The sequence below is a fragment of the Pinus tabuliformis genome, chromosome 6 (genome assembly GCF_031772625.1).
Source record: "Pinus tabuliformis cultivar Carrire ecotype Pingquan chromosome 6, CPIR1, whole genome shotgun sequence".
Lineage (NCBI taxonomy): Eukaryota > Viridiplantae > Streptophyta > Pinopsida > Pinales > Pinaceae > Pinus > Pinus tabuliformis.
In genome coordinates this window covers 361,936,858-361,960,956 of record NC_142292.1, presented here as the reverse complement: position 1 = coordinate 361,960,956, position 24,099 = coordinate 361,936,858, and positions in this window count along the sequence as shown.

Below are 24,099 nucleotides of genomic sequence, written 5' to 3'. Positions count from 1 at the left end.
ATATGACCAAAGTAGTTTAGAGATGTTTTGCCAAATTCACATTTTGAGAGTTTAACATAAAGTTTTTCTCTTTTCAAAACATCTAATGTTTGCTTAACATGCTTTAAATGTTCTTCCCACGTTTTGCTAAAAATCAGAATATCATCTAGATACACAATAACAAAATCATCAAGAAAAGGTCTGAGTACATCATTCATTAATCTCATGAAAGTAGCAAGAGCATTAGTTAAGCCAAAAGGCATAACCAACCATTCATACAATCCCTGCTTTGTTTTGAAAGCAGTCTTCCATCCATCTTACTCTGCAACTCTGACCTGATGGTATCCACTATGAAAATCCAGCTTGGTGAAATAAACAACTTCCTTCAATTGATCTAAAAGATCATCTATGCGAGGAAGGGGATAATGATTTTTAATTGTTATCTTATTCAGTGCTCGGTAATCAATGCACATTCTCCACGAGCCATATTTCTTTCTCACCAAAACGATTGGTGACCCACATGGTGATGTGCTAGGCCTGATGAACCCTTTCTCGAGCAACTCCTGCACCTGCTTCTTGATTTCAACATTCTCTAAAGTAGACAACCTGTACATCCCAATGCCAGGCAATGGAACATCTTGCTACAAAATAATATCATGTACTATTCCCTTTTTGGGTGGCAGATCTTTAGGTTCTTAAAATAAGACATCATACCATGAAACAACCTTTTCTATATCAGCTTGCTATTCAACACTACAGCCATCAAATACATTGGTTTTATCAGGTTTCTTTTCCTTTACAACCATAAGTAAGAATTGTTTGCATGAATTTATCATTCTTTTCATCTGCCCTGAGTTTATGAGAGTATAATTATTCTTGAGCTTATGAGCTCTTACAAAGTATTCGATTCCATCTTCAAGAAGTAGATACTTGTTCTTAGCTCTATAGAAAATATCCTTTCTATCATACAAGTAAGGACTTCCTAAAACAATTCCACATATATCCAAAGGAATTATGTCTAACTCAACCTCATCTACAAATGCTGACCCAAAAGAAAACTTGAGTTTGCACTGTCTAGTCACTTGTAGTTGTGCTTTATCATTCAACCATCCTAATGGGTATGGTTTCTTGTGAGGTGTAGTTGCTAATCCCAATTTATTTACAATTGCTTCAGAAATTGGATTTACTTGTGAGCCACTATCAAACAAAGTATCAATATTTTGATTTTTGGAAATAACTCGAATATGGAAAATCTCATGTCTTTTTCTCTCATTTTCTTCATCAATAACAGATTGAGAATAATTACTAGTAGATGCTTCAGAATTCTTACCTTTTATACCTGTGGCTGCTATAGTTGTTTCATCTCCTGAGTCTGATCCCAAATCTTTCTGAATAGCTGTAGCAGTCTTCTTCTTCTTGCCTTCAGACTTCTTAGGTCTCAACTCTGGATGCAGAATCCAACAATGCTCATCATCATGCCCATCCTTTTCACAGTGAGTGCATGAAGCTTTTCTTTTCTGTGCAGTGTTAGCCTTCCTTGATTTCCACTTCTACTTTCTTTTTTCCTTGCTCTTGCTTACAGTGGGTTGGGATGGTCCCCCAACTTCCGGATTTCCATTCTTTCCTCTAGCTTCTAGATGAGTAGCTTGTACAGATACCTCATCTATACTAGTGGGATTAAACATGATGATGGTATGCCTCATGTAGCTGTGTAGACCACCAATGTACTTCAAAAGAGTCTCTGGTGAGTCTAATGAGATACCCAACATCAATGCTCTCTTTTTGAATTCTTGAGTATACCCTTGCACACTTTGCCCCTTCAACTGTCGAAGAGTTTGCCAACTCATCATGGCTTGTTGCATGTAGGCCAATGGATATAACTGCTTTTTAATTGCATCAACAAATTCACTCTAGAAAGGTATGGTCTTACCATATCTTTTCATATCAGCTTGGGTTCTGCCTTCCCACCAAACCAAGGCAGTGCCTCCTAGGTGCTTGCCAACTGAATCTTACTCTTGTTTGAGTCTATGTTCTGTACCCTGCAATACACATCAATTTGTCTAATCCAAGTGTCCAACTTTTCAACATTTAGCTCTCCATCATATATAGGCAAATCAAATTTAACATCTAGCTTAATCAAAGATGCTTTCTTATTATGCACAGGGCTATTAGGAGGTGTGAGAAAGCTTTCCTCTTTCCCTTCTCCTTTGGAGTGGTCATGGAAGTGAGACTCATCTTCTTCTTTATCTTGTTTAGAACCTGATGAATCTTCAACCTTATGCTTTCTAAAGTCCCTATACATTTATTCTACCATAGACTTTATAGCTAGGAAACTTTCTATGAATTGAGGGTCTGGCCCCACAAAACCTTCCTCTGACATTGTCTTTCGAGGATAGACTCTCCCAGTTTCAAGATTAGTTTCCACCAACTCTCCTTCTCCTAATTTGAACTTTCATCTAGTGAGCATTCACAGCTAACCAACACAAGCTTTTCTAACCTTACAACTTAGAGCTCTAATACCACTTGATCTGATATTCACCCTATGAGTGTTATCAGTTAAAGATTTAATGAACAAGGTATTACAGACTCATGTGTTGGTGTGTGCTCTGTGTTATTTAAGCAACGGATCGATCAGATTGCCAATACACAGATATTTAAATGGAAAGACAACAGAGAAATACAGTAACCAAATACAAGAACACAAGAAATTAATAAGGAGTTCACCCTATTCTCTAGGGCTACATCTCCGGTCCAACTTTTAGTGGTGGCCTTATTTTATTGTGTCTTAAGGGGAGAATTACAATGCAGGTAATCAATGTGAGTTCTCCTGCAGCAGGTTTGCTTGGCAGGGTGGTTCTTGGATTCTCCAAGTCATTGGAGTGCATAGACTCACTTGCCTACCAGCTCTGTGACCTTCTGGTCTACAATGGAAAGAGCCAATGTGGTGCTCAGACCAGACAGATCCTCTCTGGGATGGCTTGGATCTCTCAAGCCTTTGGTGCTCGACACTGCCTTTAGTCAGCTCAGCCCTCTGTCTCCTTCTACTTTTTCTTTACTGTCTTCTTCTTTGTGTACCATCCTCCTCTCGGGGTTCTGGTTCCTCTGTCTCTCGGGGTTCTCTGTCCCTCTCGGTCTGACTAACCTCCTCTGTCCGTCTGTCTATCTCTGTTCATGGCTTTTAAGCCATCCGTTCCAAGACTGTTCGACTCCTCTTCCGCCTCTGCCAATTCACCTTCTGTAGCTGCGCTTGGAGTTCCCTATTCGGCATCATCATCAACACTCAGGGAGTGGCCACATGTCCTCCTCTAAATGGCGCTAGCTTGCTTCGTCGGTTCGTTTCTTCAGTCACGTCTTGGATGAAGTCTTTCTCCACCATGGCGGTCAAAACGGACTTCAAATCCTTCTAAATCGCGGCTCATTACTTCATCAATTCCGCTTCCCCCATCGAGCACAATCTTAGTCGTTAGATCTAAGGCCTCCAGATCCGATGCCATACGCATGTTTCGAGCAGTTTAATTTCTCGACCATTAGCGTGCGATCAACGACAATTTTCTCTCACTTTTGCTTGCCACGCATCGACCGTTGAGTGGGATCGCTCCACTTCCATCCAAAACCGCTTACCGTTTGAGGGCGCCCCGATCAATACCGCCAGTTTCCATAGTGCGGGTCCCGCCTTTATCCTTTTAGCACTTTTTGCTTTTCGCCCATAGTTCTCTGGCTCCCCATGTGTCTGCATGCTCGGGATTCCTCCATTTTGGCCCTGTTCGCTCAGCTAAGCGCTAACCGCGCATCAAAAACCTCCTTATTTTCCCAATCCGGGGCTCCTAAGGGCTACTTTGACCTCCCGCGCAATCCCCATGGGCCTTGGTCAGCGTGCTTTGACCGAGGTCCTCGTCATTCCATGTTGGTTGCCATTACCACTGGTTTAGGGTGTTTTTGATCACTGTTTTGGAATTCTTTATAGATTTGTCTTGACCTGATACAGTCATGGTTCTTTGACAGTATTTTATGGATCCAATTCGGATCACCACCTCCACCTCCACTGCATACAACTTCACCCACACCTCCAGCACCACCACCATCGTTCAACATGTTGAACACATTGAAGTTGCCAATTTTCAAAGGTATAGGGAGTGAAGATACAAATCAATTTTGGTTTGTTGCAAATGCTGTGTGGATAGCATAGTAGATTACTGATGACTACATAAAGAAGGCACAGTTGGTTATTGCTTTACAGGATCACACGCTGATGTGGTATATTAAGTATTGTTCTGATCATCCTATGGAAATGCTAGAAGAAACTAAGGTTGCTTTAAACAAAGAGTTTAGTAAGCCTAAGTCTGACTCGTAGTCAGTAGTTGGATTTAAGGAGATCATGATGAGGGTTGATGAGATGCCTTGGGAGTTAGATCAAAGGCTGAAATGTGTGATTCAAGAAGCTAATATGCATCTCACAGATGGTCAGCACTGCGAGTGGTTTATAGCCTCGCTTCTGCCCCACCTGAGGATTGCTTTGTCACAATAAAAGATAGGAACTTAGGCAGAAGCCCTGGAAATCACAATGAGGTTGCATGTGATGCCTATGCAGGATGCGACCTTGGGGGTACAACAAATCCATTCTTAGTTACAGAGCTTATGCTTAGAATTGCAGAGCTTGAAGAAAGATATGGAGGATAAGCCAAAGGTGCATGCGGAAGTCTGGTGTTTGAAATGTAAGATCCAGGGGCATGATAAATACCACTGTCCCATATTTGTGAACTATATCATGAGAGGGGGACTAGTTCCCTTGAGGCCAAAAGCTCCAGCAGGACCGAGTATGGGGGTCGTGCTATGGTGCGCTACTTGTTAGGTGGCTGGAAAACATGCAACAGATAATTGCCATTTTCTTCAAAAATTCATTCAGACACCACAACAGTTGTTCTATGGCTTCTGCAAATTAGTGGGTCACGATGAGCGCCACTGCCGAAACTATGAGTTGATGATGGAAAGAACACCTACCTATCGAATGCAAGTAGAAACTTGGCCTCCAGATTAGGGTGCAGGAGGAGCGCGTGGAGGTTATAAAGGAAGAGGACGGGGCTGAGGAGGAGGAGGACATGGTAGAGGTCACAGACAGGTTATTTTCTATAACTGTGGAACACCAGAGCACTATGCGCGGGAGTGTCAAAATCAAGCACACCCGTTATGTCAATACTGCAGCTAGTTTGACCACACTATAGAAGAATACCCTGTGTTGATAGCTAAGATGTAGGAGAAGAAGGCACAACCTCAAAAACCTACACAAAACTTACAGATTATGAGATCTGAGCCCCATAAAGAAGATCAAAATGTGAACATAGCGCTGAGAAGCGACATAAAAATTGGTGATGATAAAGGAAAACAGCTTGAAGAGGACGGATGGGTCATTAAGGCCCTAGAAAAAGATGTTGCTTTTGATTTGGCGCACTCTAAGGAAACATTTATGGAGGCCAAGAAAATCTTCGCTGAGGCATCCACCTCAAGAAGCTAGAACAAAGTGCAAGAAACCAATGTGCCTATAGAGGTTGATCCCTCTGTCCTTACTACGTTCTTGGAGACCTGCATGAAATTGCTACATGATAGAAAAGCTGTGAAAGGCCTGCAGGAGTTAATAAACAAATGTGCCAACAAATAAAACACCCCTGATGGACACCACGTAGTTAGAAAAATTGGCAAACATAAGGCAAGAACATGGCGGGAGATGAAGCTCACCACACAAATAGGATACTATGAGATGGACCTGGTTATATTGGATCTGGGGTCAGATGCGAAATTTTTTCCAAAACAAACCTGGGAGAGAATGGGGAGACCAATGCTGTAGTGGTCTCCGATCTAGCTTAGAATGGCAAACCAGCAGAAGATCATCCCTATGGGACAACTACATGGAGTAATAGTGGATATAGAAGGTGTGAGTCCACTGGTTGATTTTGAAGTAATAGAGATCATTGATGACAATAATTCATTCCCCGCACTCCTTGGAATGGATTGGGCCATTAACACGAATGGGGTGATCAACTTGAAGAAGCAGACAATGTCATTTGAAAAGAAATCTCTTCGAGTTGTATTACCGTTGGACCCTGTAGAAGGGCCACGTTACACTGAACTGGCCCGTGATTATGAAGAAAGTGAAGATGATTTAGATCAAATCTACGAAATCACAACACGAGATTAAGACTAGGTCAATACAACAACAGATGGATGGATTGCATGGGACTGGGAGAGTTCATGCACCTCTTATTTAGATGAAGAGTTGGAGCATTGACATAATCGGTTGCATGAAGTATCCATGCTGTGATGCAATATGATGACTAAATCGTTGTTCTGCGTTTCGTCGGAGGTAAGGAATTTACATTATTATTATGGTTTAACTGACGTGGATAAGTTTTTGGATGCAATGGAGCCTGAAGTCCCTAAGCATCACCACTTCCAAGCGTTAGACTTGGCACTGCGCGCTACGCCTGCACGATGGTGGGGTACGCAAAAGGATAGCTTTGATGGATGACACAATTACAGAAGAATGATGAGATTGTGGTTTGGTCGACCTAACATTCAATTGACCAAGAAATACGATGGGAGAAATGATTCGCGCGATCATCTAGCGAAGTGGACTAAAGCTTATGGAACGGAGCCGCAACCGGAGTGGGTGCACTTATTTTTCCATACTTTAGACACAATCCCCATGAACTGGTATTTGGAGACAGAGCTCCACCATGGCACCGTGGAGTGGGATATATTGAGGGAAGGATTCTTAATGACCTTCAGTTTTGAAGATGGGTTCAAGAGCATTGATGAAGCTCTGCAGGAGATTAAGGCAGTGATCTTCAGAACGTCGCAAGAACCTCTGGAATGGGTCCAGCCAGGTTGAACTACCCAGCTGTGCCATGCACTGGAATGTTATAATGTGAAAGATGAATGAGAGGATGCTGATCTAAGAAATATTAATATTCTAGAGGCAGAGGGGCATTACGAAGTCGAAGGTTGAAAAATAGAGAACTTGGACATCATTGCGTCATTGAAAACCAAGCAAGTAAACATCGGGACTGAAGTAGAACCAAAGTTTGCAAAGATTGGGGATTACTGGGATGATGCTACTGTGAATAAGGTTGTTGAATATGGTCACCGCACCGATCTTGGTCTTCGTTGATTAGAAAAAGGAATTCCATGTACATGTTGACACTTCTTGCATTGCGTTGGGTGTAGTGCTAATACATGTCGGTGAAGGAGAGATGGACCATCCTATAGCCTTCGCGAGTCGAAAGCTATCAAAGGCCGAGAATAATTACTCAACGATGGAGCACGAAGGGTTGGCTATGGTATATGTACTGCAAAAGTTTAGGCACTATCTGTTGGGCGGGCATTTCAAAATGTACACAAATCTCTTTGCCTGGAAATACCTAGTCAATAAGCCTGTGTTGGGGGGCAAGATTTTCCAATGGTTGCTCCTTTTCCAGGAGTATGACTTTGAGGTCATTGTGAAGCCAGGGAGGTTGAATGGAGGACCTGACCATCTGTCACAGATCGAGACAGGAGAGAACCTACTAATTTGGAGGAAGGGTTGCCAAATGCACATCTATTTGAGGTGTGCATAGAGGATAATCATTTTGTTGATATTATTCACTTTTTGACTACGGGGTTGACACTGGAAGGGTATACAAGTCAACAGAAGAAGGAGATAGTAGTGTGCATGGAAACCTTTTAAGTAATTGTGGGAAATCTGTATAAGATGGGTGCAGACGTGATATTGCTAAGATATGTGCCAGATTTTGAGAGAAATAGCATTCTTGTTGTAGCTCATGGAGGGGCTGCAAGAGGACATTATGCAGGAAAGGTGTCTGCACAGAAGATTTTGCGTGCAGGTATGTGGTGGCCTATGCATAAATATTCCAAAGTGTATTGTAGGGCATGTGATGCTTGTCAAATAACTGGTAGACCATCACGAAGGGACGAGTTGCCACTGAATCCTCAAGTATCCTTGTAGCCATTTGAAAAATTGGCAATTGATTTTGTTGGAAAATTTAGCCCCCAGGAAAGAAGACAGGTGTATGCTACATCATCACAACGACGGAGTATCTAACCAGATGGGCAGAGGCACAACCGGTTAAGGATTGTATAAGAGGTACAACAGTGAAATTTTTATTTGAATGTCTTAACTAGGTTTGGCTTCCCAAAAGTGTTAATGAGTGACAAAGGTACACAATTTCTAAATGAAATGATCAGTGCACTGACAAAAGAATTCCAGGTCTACCATCAGAAGAGTACAACATATCACCCGCAAGTGAATGGAACTGTTGAGGCCTCCAACAAGATTTTGGAGAACGCATTGATGAATATCTGCAACGCGCAACGAAATTATTGGGATGTGCGCATACCTACAATACTATGGGCATATAGGACTACTTGCAAGAAAATGGTAGGACAAACACCGTTCCAATTGGTCTATGGCGTAGAAGCTATGATGCATATGGAATATATTGTGCATAGTCTATGTATAGGAACTCTCACAGGTATGGAAGATCATGAAGCCCTGGAGGAATGAATCGTGCAACTGATGGCGCTTGAAGAGGACCGATTCTTGGCTGGATTTCATCAGCAAGTATAGAAAGAATGTGAAAAAGCATGTCATGATCGACACATCAAGATTCACACATTTAAGGTAAATGATCTTATCTTGTTATATGATAGTAAGTTCACTAAGTTTCCCAGGGAAATTTCAGATGCATTAGCTAGGGCCATATGTTATCAAAGAAATTATAGATGAAGGCGTAGTTCAGCTCGTGAAGCTGAATGGAGAACCTTTTCCAGGAAGAGTGAACATGAGTCGATTAAAGCTGTATATAGGGGATCCTCTGCAATGACTAGAGGTTGCAGGACAGTCTTAGTGCTCCAGGCAGTTGCAAGGGAGAACGAGACTATAAAATACACTACTAGGGTCAAAGGACTATGCATCGAGTGGGCTGCGCGGAGGATGATGTAGATATAATCTGTGACACTGCGTGTAGGGGGCTGCACTATGAAGGGAGGTACCATGCAACACACCAGAAAAGTGACCGTTGAAGTCACTGTTCATGATTTGACAGCCAAAAGACGGTTAGGAGGAGCGGGATGGTGGCATTTAAGGCCAAAATATTTGAAGATATGCCACCAAAACAACATTAATGGTCAAAGTTTGGTGGGAATGATCAGATTCAAATTCAAAAACACCTATAAATTATGCATGCCTGTCTAACAGAGAACACTTTGCACCCTTCAAGTTTTTGTTTAGATGTGCTGTCTGTTGCTTATGAATTGCTCTTATTGGGGGGATTTAGTCACAAGCCCTGAATTTACCAATTTGTCCGAGTTGAACCAGAAATTCATCCTTGAAAATATGTTAGGACCAAGCCCTGTAGAGACTGTGAGTACTGGTGGTGATGTTGCTTCTGAAGGAGCTGCTTCAGAGGTGGTAAGTATGGAAGCTCTAGCACCTGTTCCTATGGCATTGAGGTCGCCTAGGCTGAAGCCTACTCATACTAGAGAAACACAGAAACCAAATAAGGATAAACAAAAAAGCCAGTGCTAGTGCGTGAATCAACTAGGGAAGCATTTTGCATCACAAAAACAAAAGAAGGACAAGCAACCTGAGAAGATCGTCAATATGGAGGCAGAGGAAGGACAGAGCACAAAAGACATAGATGCTGAGGGAATGGAGCCCATCACAAAGCTTTCTGACTATATCCCTTTGCACAAGGGGAAGGCAAAGGTCACCAAGGACCCAAAATCAAGAAAATTTTCTATTTCTACGCCCCTGCTGCCTGAGCAGGTTCCCTTTGAAGGTCCACAGCTTGCGCAGATCCCACTGCTGAAGATGGAAGATTTGGACCTCACAGATCATCTTAGGTTTCCTCACTTAGAAAAAACTAACTATATGAAGTGCGTCTACTACACAGACTCGGGTGTCACCGTGCTAGAGACAGTGGAATGCATCCACGGTGTGGAGAATTCGGGATTGCTGAACCTATTGTGGGTGCCCCATTATCACCGAATCCCTATCAACACAGCTTATGTGCACCAACTACTCACTCTGGTGCACGATGGGTGCTTATGGCTAGGAGGGCCTATCCCCATCATTGACATGCTCATCCAGATGATCACACACTTGCCATACAAGGGATTGAATCCGACCAAGGAGTTTGGTGGAAAGACAGGAGAAAAAGATTTAGCATAAATAATGAAGAAGGAATTTGACCTTGTGAAGAAGGCATGAGGATACTCAATCACCTCCATAAACAACCCTGTAGTGCAAATAACCACCCAGATCTTAGTAGGGAAAGTAATGAGAAAGTGTCACATAGACGAAGTTTCAGCACCCGTGGTCTCCTTAGCTGCACAGTGCGCGAAAAGCGTACAATTCAAATGTTTGAGATACCTATGCCAAGAGTTCCTCGTAAATTTCTGTGAGGCCTAGGATGAAACGAAGCCATTCCACTATGCTTGGTTGCTGCTCTCCATTGTCTTGGTTGCATGGGAGCTACTGGAGGATAGTCAGTTTCCTCCGCTGGAAGAAGGATTACCAGAGGTAGCATAGTTTGCCTCCCTGTGGGCTACGAAGGACCCTGTGCGGGTCACAAAAACAAAAATCTTTTGGCTTTTGATGGAATCCAGCCTCCACATGGCCATTAACCAGTGCCCAAGGTTGTCCTTGACCTTGTACACACATTTGTTAGCCTATGTCGCGTTTAAGGCTAACTTTCACCGAGTATACATTCAGGCGCAGAAGGAACCACAACAGAAATGTCATGACTTGCCATATTTGGTAACAGATACAAACATATAGGAGGTGATCAAGCGATGGCCTATAGAGTGGAGCGCCCCCTCAGACTTAGATGCCGACACTAGTAAGGCCATGGGCAGTTCAACAACATAGAAAAGAAAGGATGCAGCTAAGCAGGTTGCACAAAACTTGGCCATGCAGAGGAAGAAGGAAGCCAAAAAGAAGGCTCAGATGCAGAAAGAGCACACTGCTAAGGAACAGGCTGAACAGGAGCAGTGCGAGTTAGAAAGAAGTGGAAAATCCCCTTCACCATAGACCAAGGAGGAAGAACAATCCGAACAAGGTGGCGGAGGAGATGAGGGGAAGAGAAACCCATTTCATCTAAAGAAGTGCAGACAAGAGCAGCGGGAAGGTCCCCAAGAAAAGAAAAAAATGGACAAGTCGTAGGGTGATCCCATGGTATTGATGGAGGGCAATCTTGATGAGATCAAAGACAAAATCCAGGACACTATGACTAAAGGGTTGCAAAAGTTTGAGCAGCAGTATATGCAGACGCTGAGGAGCATCCAAAAGGATCTGCGTGAGTTGCAGATCTAGGCAAACATGATACAGGTGGGTGCGGGTCACGCGAGCGCAACATAAGTGAGCTTGGTCCCAGGGACGAGTAAAGTAGTGGAATTAGTAAGGACCAAGATATTCGCACTGTTTCATTACCCAAAGGGTCCCTACGCATAGAATCGGCCAATGATCGCATCATTGTAAGCACCCTTAAGAACATCGGGCTGAACATCGCAGCGCTCCCCAATGAGATTCTTCAAGCGCTGCATGCAGGGTTGACAGAGGAATTGAGAGCTAGGGAGCAGTGTGCTCTCAATCTGATCAACGAATATAGGGTGAACAATGAGTAGATGTTCACCGAGAAAACAGAGGCCTTGAAAGAAAAGGACATGCTGCAGACACAAAGTTCTTGGCTGGAGTCCGCAGTTGCAGAGGCATGAAAAACAATGCCTGAGCTTTACATTCCCGAGGATGCACAACCGGAAATGAAGATCAAGAAGCTAGCCACTGGAGTGCACGAGGAAAAAGCAGAGGTTAGCCGAGTTCAATTCGAACTCAACATGAAAATAACTCATCTACAGTTAAAGTTGCAGCCCACAGCTTCGCTCGAGGTCAGGGAGTAGCATAGAGCTGCCATAAATTAATGGATGGCCACCTTGGATTCCGTAGTCATTGACCGTTCGACATTATTTGAGCAAGAAATGGAGTTGGTGATGACTTTGCATGAATATCCAAAACTGCAGATACTGAATACAGAGGTTGGTGAGCTACAGAAACAATATGATGAAGTCCAGGCAATGACACACTCCATTGCCCCAGCACAACGCCTAGCCAAGTTGCAAGAAGGGAAGCAACTCCTCGCGCAGGTCGAAGCTGAACAGAAGAGGGAGGCCTTGCTTAAGGCTAGGCTAGGGCCCTGGTTAGAAGAAGCTTAGTAGGTCATGACCAACATTCAGGAGAATCTCACAGGCTTGCAGCAGACGATGAAGCTAGCTGCAGAGGGACAAGGAAGCTAGTGGAAGAGGTCAAGAAAGCAACCATGCAGAGCATTGCCAAGGCTGCAGTAGTTCAGGTGGAGCTAGGGGATCTTCGTTGTAAGATCGTAGCACTAGCCGAGTGACTCGAGGGCGAGTCACGATCTTTGTGTTTGGGGCATGTTGGGATGGGGCCCCCTGGGTCAGTTTTGGGGTTAAAAACCCAAATTTTGATGTAATTGTTGTAAATGATGTAATGTCTCGCGATTTGTGGATGCAGAGCACATAGATGGATTAGGATTCAAAGGGGGTTTATCCCTTTGTTTATGTAAAAGTTGAGTCGGTTTTGAGATCTACCCATGGTCCATGGACCATGGGATTGTATGTAAAAAGATATAAGTAGGAGTGCATTAGAGAGTCTAAGGAAGAGATCTGGTGATGATGATAGTAATGGGTCGATAGAAGATAAGTCTTAGCACAGAGAAGTGAGTCAGATAGGAGAGAAAGGCTCTGTAGCTAAGTGCACAAAGGCTTAGGTAGAGTCTGCAGCTGAGTGCACGGACCCCTGCAGCTGTGTGCACAGGGAAGTTTTGAGTTTGTATTTTAAACTGGAAATGAATAAGGAAGCTGTTTTGGAGAAATATTGTGTATTGCTGTTTATTTCTATTTATGAATTATGCTGTTGATGAGTAATATGTTTATGGAATATTGATCTAATAATGCGTGATTCTATTGAATAACTATTATATAATGTGTTATCACTCAGTAATTTCCCAAGGTTAAAGAAAGAAGTCACCGAGGTAACCACAAACCACTTTTGGAGCATAGGCTCTAGCCAACCTAGGCTTAGAGAGGGCTCTCTCTATATGATTTAGCTTTGTTTGTTTGAATTTTAGGCTAGTTATGAATGTTTAGGGGGTTTTTGATTTGTGTTGAAGATTTGGTGGTGGGGTTCTTTAAACAGATGGATAGAATGGTGTCTCCAGACCATTGGGCTATGGAGTCAACAGAAGGGCAACAAAACTAGATCAACTCACTAAATAGAATGTTCAAAGGGCAAGATAACAGAGTAGAGTGCAGGTATTTAGGCCAGAGGGATGAAAAAGTTTTAACCAGGCTGAGGGAGCAATTAAGAATTCTCAGACCAGGATTGAAACGAGAAACAAAGGGTAATCGGAAAAAAAGGGCAATTAAGAGTCCTTTGCTATAGATTATAAAGAAACAACCTAAACTAAGGAGCAATTAAGAATTCCTTAACTCAGATATCAGTAGAAAACGTTTATATGCCTAACTGTTAAAATATAATGTAATTAAACAAATTATGAGATAATACTCCAGTTATAGCATTCGGATTTAGATATACATTATGGAAAAACTTTAAGAAAGATAACAACAACGTGAGAAAACACTTGTCCGCACTTTGCTCAACACATGAATCCTTTGAAATATCTAGTCTTTTTTCATCAATCCAGCTTGCTGGCTCAGTCAATGCTCCAATGGATTTACAATCTTTTGATCAAGAAGTCTATAGAAATTTATAATAATCCACCTTAAAATACTTCAAATGAAGAAGTATTTATACAAATTGTAAACTGAAATATCTTGAAAAAATATCAAGGTTGGTTTTACATATATCCCAAACTGTTTTACATTAATAGAACTTAAATAAATGACACTCAAAACAAATGAATCTATTTGGAACTAAATTTATGGATTTGTGGTGAAAAAGAAGAGAAATTTGAATTTGATATCAACTCTTAATTGACGATGAGGCTTCCAAGTCACTCACTGCCTCCTTCCTTTGTGCATTCTACCCCAGAAATTATGAAAAATTAGGGTCCAACGATAGATTTTTATATCTTAATATGAGATAGATATGTAAAGAGAGAAAGAGGCTATTGTATATAAATATGTTATTGAGATAAATCTCTTTCAGTTTCCCAAAATTAAGCTCCAGATGTTCACAATATTCTCTGCAAAAAGATGTCAAAAACAAGACTTTGCACAATCTGAAAAATAGGCTCTGAAGATATGCATTTATCTCATTTTTTGTAATACCTGTGTAAAAAGTGAGATAGGTTTTTGTAGAATCGCCTTTTAGGAACACAAACCTCCTCCTGTTTCTCAAAATTCATCTTGTATTGGCCACAATAGTTTCTGAAAAATTATGACTTAAACATGAAATTTCTGGAAAATGTACCATTTCTGCTCTGTTTTTTCATCTATCTTCACTTTGATTTTTCAATCTGATACACTTTTATTGATACTCTTTCATATGATACACTTTTACTTTGATGACCTGTCAATATCTGTTACTGTGTTTTTACTTTTACTATACATTTTAACTTTTTATTGTGTATTTCAATAGTAAATCATTTAGTTTTTTATATGTATCAGCATATGGTAATGGATACTCATCAACTTTCTGTATGTTTGATCTGTTTTTCCTTTGACTGTATGCTCTGTCTGGTTCCTTTGTTTTAACAGTCAATGTTTCTGTGTGAATGATTTCTTTCTTTGTTTTGTGTATAACTGTTTTCTTCTTCTGAATGAAGGTTTTTAAATAGATTTCCTTTTGAGCCTTGGAGTAAAAAAGTTTGTGACTAGTATCAAAACTGTTTATCCAAGCTCTGGTCTTCTGCTAATTACCTGCAAAATACAACAATCATTAAGAAAATATAGGTTGGCGGAAAGGCAATTGATGGCTTTATTGTACAAGGATGTTTTGGGAAGGAGTCGTGGCAATGTTTCGAAAGTAATTGGAGGTCGAATTATGTTGCAGAAGTTCAGGGTGGCTTCAGAAGGGTTTGATAGGTTTTACTGTGAAGTAGGGAAAAAGGAATGAAAACGAGGGTTTTCAAGGTTTTAACAGCCAACTTTTTAAATTTGGAATGGGATTAGTTAAATGAACAGTGATGGTTTCTCGGGTTGAGCGGGGAGGCGGTTTTCCAAGCCATCGCACCGCTTTTGTGGTGAAGGTGGTATTTGGGAGGGGTCACTCGATTTACTCCAGCACCTGACACGTAGAATTTGGGGTTCAGGGGAAAACGGCTTGATCGGGCAGGTAACAATCGGCTATTGGGCGCGGCCGATATGGCTGTGGACCGTCGAATGAGGGGGATACTGATCATACGACAATCGAGTGAGGGAAGCGCGCTGGTGATATGAATTGAGGTGGGGGGGGGGGGGGGGGGGGGGGGGGTAAGAATTTGATCACGAAGGATTGTGATTATTTAATATTTAATCATGGGTTTAAAGCGATCGGGCGAGGCTTAATGACGGGGTTAGTTTAGGTTCATCGTGTAGGGGTGTATTAAGAGGGTTTTGTCGGGATATGGGGTGAATTGTATAGTTTTTATTAAAACTAAGGGTTGGGATATTACATAGGGGATTTAATTAATATAAGGGAAAAGGTATTATGGGAATTATATAATAAAGTTAAAAATCAATATGAAGTTGGCGGAGTGAATATACCCTTAAGTATAAATGTTAATGTAATATTTGCACACTTTATTTACATACACTTAATACTTAGGATAAGATGTCTTTTGTGGGTTTTTGAATGAAATAGGATTTACATGGGGGTTTTCACTTTTCCTAGGTAACTGAAGTTTATCCTTAGGAAAAGGGGTTTTATTAGGGTAATGAGGGGGAAATGAATTTCATGAAGGGGATTCCAACACTTGATGTCCATAAGTCATTAAGCCGAGGGTCTGGTCCCACCAAAAGTTAGAGAAATGCTCTGAGCCTCTTTGACTTGAAGGATTTAAAGTGCTAGAATATACTTGTGGATAGGAAATTAGTGAGTAAGGGGAAAAATGAATGAGGGGGAGTTAAACATATTAGCTTGCAAACCTTTGTTTTTGCTTCCATAGTTGATCATACATATTAGCACATATGTCTAAGCATGATGAATGTGTTTTGATCCAATCAACTTTATACTTCAACAACCTTTCTTCTACTTACCCCTTACCTACCCTAACATTTTATTCTTCTTTATACTTATTAGGGTGCATTTAGGCTAGAAAACCCTTTTCTTTCCTTTTCTTTTATAAAACAAACTATCTACTTCTAACCTTATATCTTCCAAGGGCTCGGATTAAACTGATGAGCTCCTTTTATTTCTCTACCTATCTATTGATCTGCCAAGATTAAGCTGTTTGGTCAGATTTTATTCTCTAACTAAAAACATAAAATTCAAAGCATGAAATAACCAAGATTAAATAGTTTGATTACCATGGATTGTGGCACAAATAACAAGCTGCACACAATCATTATTATGCATAAAAGTAAATAGTAGTGGCATTTAGACTTGCACACTTTCATGGTCTCTTTTTGTTTTTTGGGGTTCATATATTTTCATTTTTTTGACCTTCTCTTATTCTTTTTGTCCTTTGATTTTCTTTTAGGACATACCCTCTTTACATTTTTTAATCTTTTTAATATGGAAAACATTTTTAGAAAGAAAAGGTATGTACAATATTACAAGGCTTAACCTTAGTCATTCAAAATTATGACTCCTATTATTATAGGACCCTAACATGATGTACACAAGCATGTTTATGTAACTACGCAAAGACTCTGATGAATTATCTAATGTTTATTAATAACACAAGGTTATCTACACGAGCCCTAGTCTAGAGTAGTTCTCTGATGCACGTAAGTGGATAAACAAACTATTAAGGGTCTGCAAGGACCGATCGTTAACCTTCGCGAAGGTTTGAAGGGTGTTTAAGTGGAGTTGCAGTACCGAGCCCTAGGGGCTTATAGATCTGCGTGAAGGTAGATCTAGGGTGCTAAATCACATCACACTGATCTCTGGATGTGGAAACTTGGTTCTATCATCCACCTATACTACTTCGTGTGATACTGCAGCCTGTGTTACACAGGTTGTTGCCTAAAGGGCCAGTAGTGTAGGGTTTTGTTGGTTGGTGCAACTAACTTTGAACCTGGGTTAGGTCCCCCTAATCCAACATCGCATTCATTTATATTAGTTTTAGAAGCAAAAATACATCTTAGATTTACGATCTAGTCCAAAGAAGCGATACTCCAAAATAATTACAATCTCTTAGAAAAATTTTACCATAGCTTCGCTAACTAATTCCTATCATAGTTTTACATTATATATAAGCCTTCAGGCCTACGATCGTAACAAAATCATAATAGTAGCTTAACTAAGCCTTTTAGCTATTGAAAAAATACTAATCTAAGATATCTGGTTGAGGTCCTGATCTTCAATCCGTTGATTTCTCTCCTGCTCCAAGCCCAACTCAAGGTCAACGGATCCTTTAATAAAGATACACGACGGTTGGTGAGCTGTCACAGGAGTGCATGAATCTGCCAGTTGGTGTATGAATGCTACCCACACTTGACCATTCTATCACAACGATTAATTAATTTTTTTATCAAATACTTTAGGAAAGACAAATATTAGTTGCAAGGATAATGAAAGGTATAAAATCCATAAATAAGTAATTAAGTCCCTGGCAAGCCTCTAAATATTAAAAAACAAATAGGGTGCAGGAATGTGCATGATTTCAGAGAAAGGTACATGAATGAATAGGTTCATAGGTTAGAACATAGGTTTAGGTCACGTGTCTAGAGTAGGATAGAGGTTAAAAAATAGGACAATTTATCCTACCAACATCCTCCCATCCCTATTTTGTTGTGTGTCCTCACACAACCTTTACCTGCTGCAAAAAAACCAAAACAAGGGAGCCTTCTTTCAGTCCTGTATTTGTATGCTAATTCCTGCTTTCACTGTCTTCCTCTTCTTTCCTTGAGCCTTCTTGAGCCATTTGGTCACCTTTCTGAGACGACCATAGCACTTTGATGCTCAGAATTTCCATATCTTCACTTGGAATTTTTTCTCCTTCACTTCTCCTTCCAGCTCTGTGTTCTTTTGTTTCTGCACTATCCCTTGTTCTTTCAAAGTTTGGTTTAGTACCTCCAGCCCATAGATATGTTGCTTAAGCTCTTCTGTCTGACTGTTCAGGTGGAGAGTGGGGTCTTCCTTAACGAATTCTTCTTGTGCAAGAATTTTCTCAATAATTGACTCCAGACTAGTGCTGACATCATCGAGGTTGATATCACCCTGGTCATTAACCTCCTACATTTCAATATCATGAAGGGTTTCAGTACCCTGCACTTCAACATCCATTTGATCCTCTGTCGGGTCTTTACCTGCACTTGCACTAGGTGTCGACGCCATTTTCCTTTTCTTCATTTTTCTAAGAAAAACTGATAAGGGTGTGATGTATTCTTCATCAATATCCCCCTCGCTAATCACTACATGAGCCACAATATCCACAATCACTGTAAGGTTTTCTGCGGCTGGGGAAGGAGGCTAGGAGTCGTCCAAATTAATTGGGGAAGTCAATTGAATGTGGGCTTCCTTCAAGGAGGCAGTCGTCTTGACCAAGCTTCAGGTTCTCATTTTTGATGTAGATGGGGTCCTCGCTCCTCTGTCTGCACTAACTTTTCTATGTTCTTAGTCTTGGTAGGGTGCAAGGTTAGGGTTTCAAGATTCTTCTTCTTGCTTGTACTCTTCTTGCTGGAGGATTTCCCTGCACCTTTTTTCTGTAACTCGTTCAAAAATACTTCCCAGGTCATATTTTTAACCTCTACTTCCTTCCTAACTAAAATTACAATTAGCCCATGATGGTATAACTTGCATGCGACTTGGCTCGTCTTACCTCTCTAAACTCCTTTTGACATTTTCTCCAAGCTTCTTAGTAGAAAATAGGGGAAATTGATAAGCTTACCTGACTCGAAATGTAGCAACAATCGAATATGATACAAGAAGGTCAATGAGTAGTGACCCTCGCAGGTGAGGAACTTTTGTAATATGTACAACAGGTCTTTCCATTTTCCTTGCATGGCGCTACGTGGCAATCCTTTCTTCCAATCCACTTTTTGTTTTTTGTTGACCACAAACCGGCGCCACTTTTTCTTCTCGATCTTCTCCTTTTTGAACCATTGCTCACCTTCTGTTGGTAATCCCATGGCTTGTGATATAGACTGTTCCGTTACTTCAAATTCTAGTTATCCTACCTTGACTCGACTCCCATCAAAGGTCCGAGCAAACTATAACGCCACAGCTGAGTCTAAACCATTAAATTTCAACAGAAACGAGAGGAACCTGGATTCCCGCAACAATGGAAGACTGTTATGGTATTCAACCGTTCTCTCTAACTCTTTCACGGAATAGGGTTCGATTCTCACGGGTGCCATCCTCTATTCACTGAACTCTATCTAAAGCTTTTCAAAAAGATCACATAGTCAGGATTTAGGGGCACTATCTAAAATGAACCTTGTGATAGTTGAGCTATCAGACTGCCATTATATTGGCCACCTCCTAATGGTCACACTCCATCATTAAATGTAGACCTTCGAACATATGCGATACGGGTAGGTTGTGGTACAAGCAGAGATAATCATTAGTGAAGGTAGCGATTAAGGTGCCATGATTAATATGACAGTCATGCATGGTATGGTATGAGGTTGGGTCATCATTAATAGGTAACGAGATTTTTTTTCAAAAAGGTAAGTATGGGATGATAGGTTAAATCATACACATCCCGCAATCACTTCATTATTTCACACAAGGTGTACATGGTACTTAAAAAAAAATATTTCATAACTTAACTATCCATGTACTTAAGAGATTTCCTTCCTATTTTAGCAAATGATAAAACAAAGCTTAATCATAATAAAAAATTATTGAATGCTATCAATCTAGAAATGGTGCAGTCATTCTGGCTGCACATGATTTTCATGAAACAAGAATAAACTTTCCAGATGCACATTCTTGCACCAGGTATTCCTACACCATATTATAAATTTTTGCACTAAAGACCATTGTTCCTGCACCAGGACATGTAGTTTTGTACTCGGGAGTGCTCAGCAGTGCAGATTCCTGCACTGAACATTTCCGCACTTGAACATTCCTGCATTGAACATTCTTGCACTGAACATTCCTGCACTAAACACATATACCTGCACCAGGGATATTTTGGCCAAAAACTTTATGATAAAATTCATAGGTTGGATTCTGAAGGATTTTTGTTGAATCATAAAGGAGGTTTTATTCACAAGATTTTTCTATATCAATACATGCCTTTTGATTTGTTTCATAAGCTTGAATCAGATTCTGCAATATGATTCATGATGGAGAAAAGAAGTGGGAAATGGGATAGATTTTCAAAATGGGAAGGAAATTATGACACAAAATTAAAGAGTGATACTACCAAGAGGGACGTATTGAAAAAGGGATATGGGAAACAAAATGTAGGGGAAAAAGAGGGAAGAACGAAATTGGATAGGGACAGTTTCCATGTGAAGAAAGGGGTGGTAAATTTTATGGGATAAAAAGAATAAAAATAGAGGGAATTTTACAAAAATGGGAATAGAAGAACGACATAATTTTACCTGAAATATAATTGAATAATGTTGAACTGAAAAATAAATGCAGCGAGAATTGAGTGTTGTTTGAATAAAAATTTCCATTCCATCTATCCCAAACTTGGATAAGGGCTTGGTTCCTACACTTGAACTTGCTTCTTCTTGGTGACAATTAACACATCTAAAGATCAAGCAACATTCCCATTTTATTAGAATTTGATCTTCTTGCCAACAAGCTAGTTTTCAGGCTGATCCTTCTGCAATCATGTCAGTAAACTGATTTTCACGACCACAGGAAAAATATTTTTCTTTGTTGTTGTTGTTTTTTTTTAGTTTTTGTCATTTTTCTCTTTTTTTTTTTATCATTTTAATTTTAGGAAAAGAAAGAATCAAATTTGTAATAGGTTGGCATGGCCACCTACCATCTTCACTTTCGATTGCTACTGTACTTGCTGCATAAAATATTCCTTTGTGAGGGGCTGAAAATATACCTTAAGCCTATGCCCATTCACAAGGAATATTGAATCTCGCCCATCAATAGTTTTGATTTCTACCGCTCCATTTTCAAAAAATTTCACCACTTCATAAGGTCCCATCTAGCATGTGTGGAATTTACCCTTAAAATGTTTAAATCTAGAGTCGTAAAGGAGTACCCAATCACCTGGTTGGAATTTCTTATTCTTGATGGACTTGTCATGCCACTTCTTGCGCTGTTGTTGAACTAATACATTCTGCTGAACAACATCCCATCTAAACTCATCTAACTCATTTAACTGTAGTAGACGTTGTTGTTGTGCCTTTGAGAGATCTATCCCCAATTGAACTGCAGTCCTAAAGGTTTTGATATGGAACTCTATCGGAAAAAGGACTTGTTTCCCGTACACCAGCTCATATGGTGTATGTCCTGTGTTGTTCCTCCAAGTGGTCCGATATGCCCATAAGGCTTCCGGTAATCTGTTGGCCCAATCCTTCCTATGCATGTTTACTGTCTTGGTGAGGATGGACTCAATTACCTTGTTTTTGGATTCCACTTGGCCATTTTCTTGCGGGTGGTATGGTATAGATTTCCTGTGCTAAATTCTATATTTCTCCATCACACCATATACCAGATTAGAAATAAAATGTGGTCCACTGTCAGAAACAATTTCTCTAGACACACCAAATCTAGTAAAGATTTCAGTAAATAAAAAGTCTACAAAAACTTTTTCAGTAGCAAAAGAAACAACTTTAGCTTCTACCCACTTTGTAACAAAATATGTACAAACCAATATATGCTTTTTATTTAAAGATGTCGGGTTTATACGTCCCACAAAATCAATAGCCCATTTTTCAAAGGGCTCAATCATAACCCGGGGACATAAATGAATCTCATTGGCTTGTCCCGGCTGATCCATTCGCTGAAAACTATCACATCGCTTGACATATTGTTTGGCATCCTTAAACAAGGACAACCAAAAATAGCGAGCTCAAAGAATCTTGTATGCAGTCCTCTTATCAGTGAAATGGCCTCCTTAAGGTTCATCATGGGCATATTTCAAGATTTCAAATGCTTCTTCCTCTCTTACACACCTACAGATAATGAGATCTGGTCCAGTGTAAAAGAGGTCTCCTTGAACCCAAGAATATGCAACACTTTTCTATATAATATTCCGCTTTTCACGAGCAGATAAGTGAGGTGGTGTTTTTCTAGTGACTAAATAGTTGGCTATGTCAACAAACCACGAGGATTTTTTTGACACAACAAAAATATGTTCGTCAGGGAAATTATCATCAACAGGAATTACTTCAACTTGATTATTTAATCTAAAAAGATAATCTGCTACAACATTATATTTTTCATAGTTTATCAACAATAGTAACATTAAATTCCTTCAACAAAAGTAACCACCTAGTCAGTCTACCACTAGTCAATGGTTTATTCATTAAATATTTTGTTGCAGAATGATCAATATGCACAAAGACTTCATATAATGTAATGTAATGTCTGAATTTATTAATAGCAAAAATCACAACTAAAAACTCCTTCTCAGTTACTGTATAATTCAGTTCAGTGGGTGACAAGTTTTTACTAATGAAGTAGATAACATAAGACTGTTTATTTTCTTCCTGTCCTAAAGCTATGCCAATGGCAGTATTTGAGGCATTAGAGGAAATGTGAAATGGAAGGGACTAGTTTGGTCCTCTCAAAACTAGTGCCTGTACTAATTTTTCCTTTAATGTCTCAAAAGACTGTTGGCAAGTTGTGGACCAAGAAAACTCACTATCCTTAGCTAAAAGTTGAAAAAGGGGGGTAGCTATCCTAGAAAAGTTCTCAATGAATCTCCTATAGTAGCCCGCATGTCCTAGGAAACCTCTCACTTCCCTTTGTGTTTTGGGTGCAGGAAGACACAAAATAACTTCTATCTTAGCTGGGTCAACCTGGATACCTTTGTCGGAAATGAGGTGGCCAAGAACTACTCCTGCCTTGCACATTAATCTACACTTTTTATCACTCAAGGAAAGATGAGCTTCTTGGCAATGAAAAAGTACTTTTTCTAGATTTTTGAGGGCTTCCTGAAATGAATCACCAAACACAGAAAATTCATCCATATAGATTTCCACACACTCAAGGTCAGCAAAAATGGAAAAAAATGCCCTCTGAAAGGTAGCTAGGGAATTACATAGCCCAAAGGGAAGCATTCGATAAGAAAATGTCCCCCATGGGCATGTAAAGGTGGTTTTGTCTTGATCCTTGGGTGTGATCTGTATTTGGTTGTAACCACTAAAGCCATCTAAAAAAGAAAAGTACTTTTTAACGGTAAGGGTATCAAGATCCTGATCGATGAAAGGAAGGGAAAGTAATCCTTGAGAGTGGATTTGTTCAGTTCTCTATAATCAATGCAAATGCACCATCTCCCATCTTTCTTTGGGACCAACACCAATGGAGAGACCCACTGGCTATCAGAAATAGGATAAATAAAATCAACATCTAAGAGTTTTTGTAATTCTTCCTTCACAACATCTCTTAGAGCTGGGTTCATACACCTTTGGGGTTGTCGGACAGGTCAGGCTCCTTCCTGAATATAAATGTGGTGAGTATAGGTTTCAGGAGGGATGCATTTCATGTCTTCGTAGCCCCATGCAAAGGCATCAAGATGGTCTCGCAACAAACTAACAAGCTGCTCTTGTTGAGAGGAATCCAGGCCTGAACTAATATGTAAAGATTTGCCTGGACTAATTTCAACAAGAGTGGTTTTGGGTTCAAGAGTCAAAAGAGGTGTTGTTAGAGTCAGCAATGAGGAAGGTTGGGGATCATGATTTTCCTGAAAATCCAGACTAAAGATCTGACACAATGATTCAAGATTTGGCATAGTGTTTAGATTATTCATGAAGTCTTGTATCTCACCCTTCTGAGTTAACTCAGTATGATGATGTATC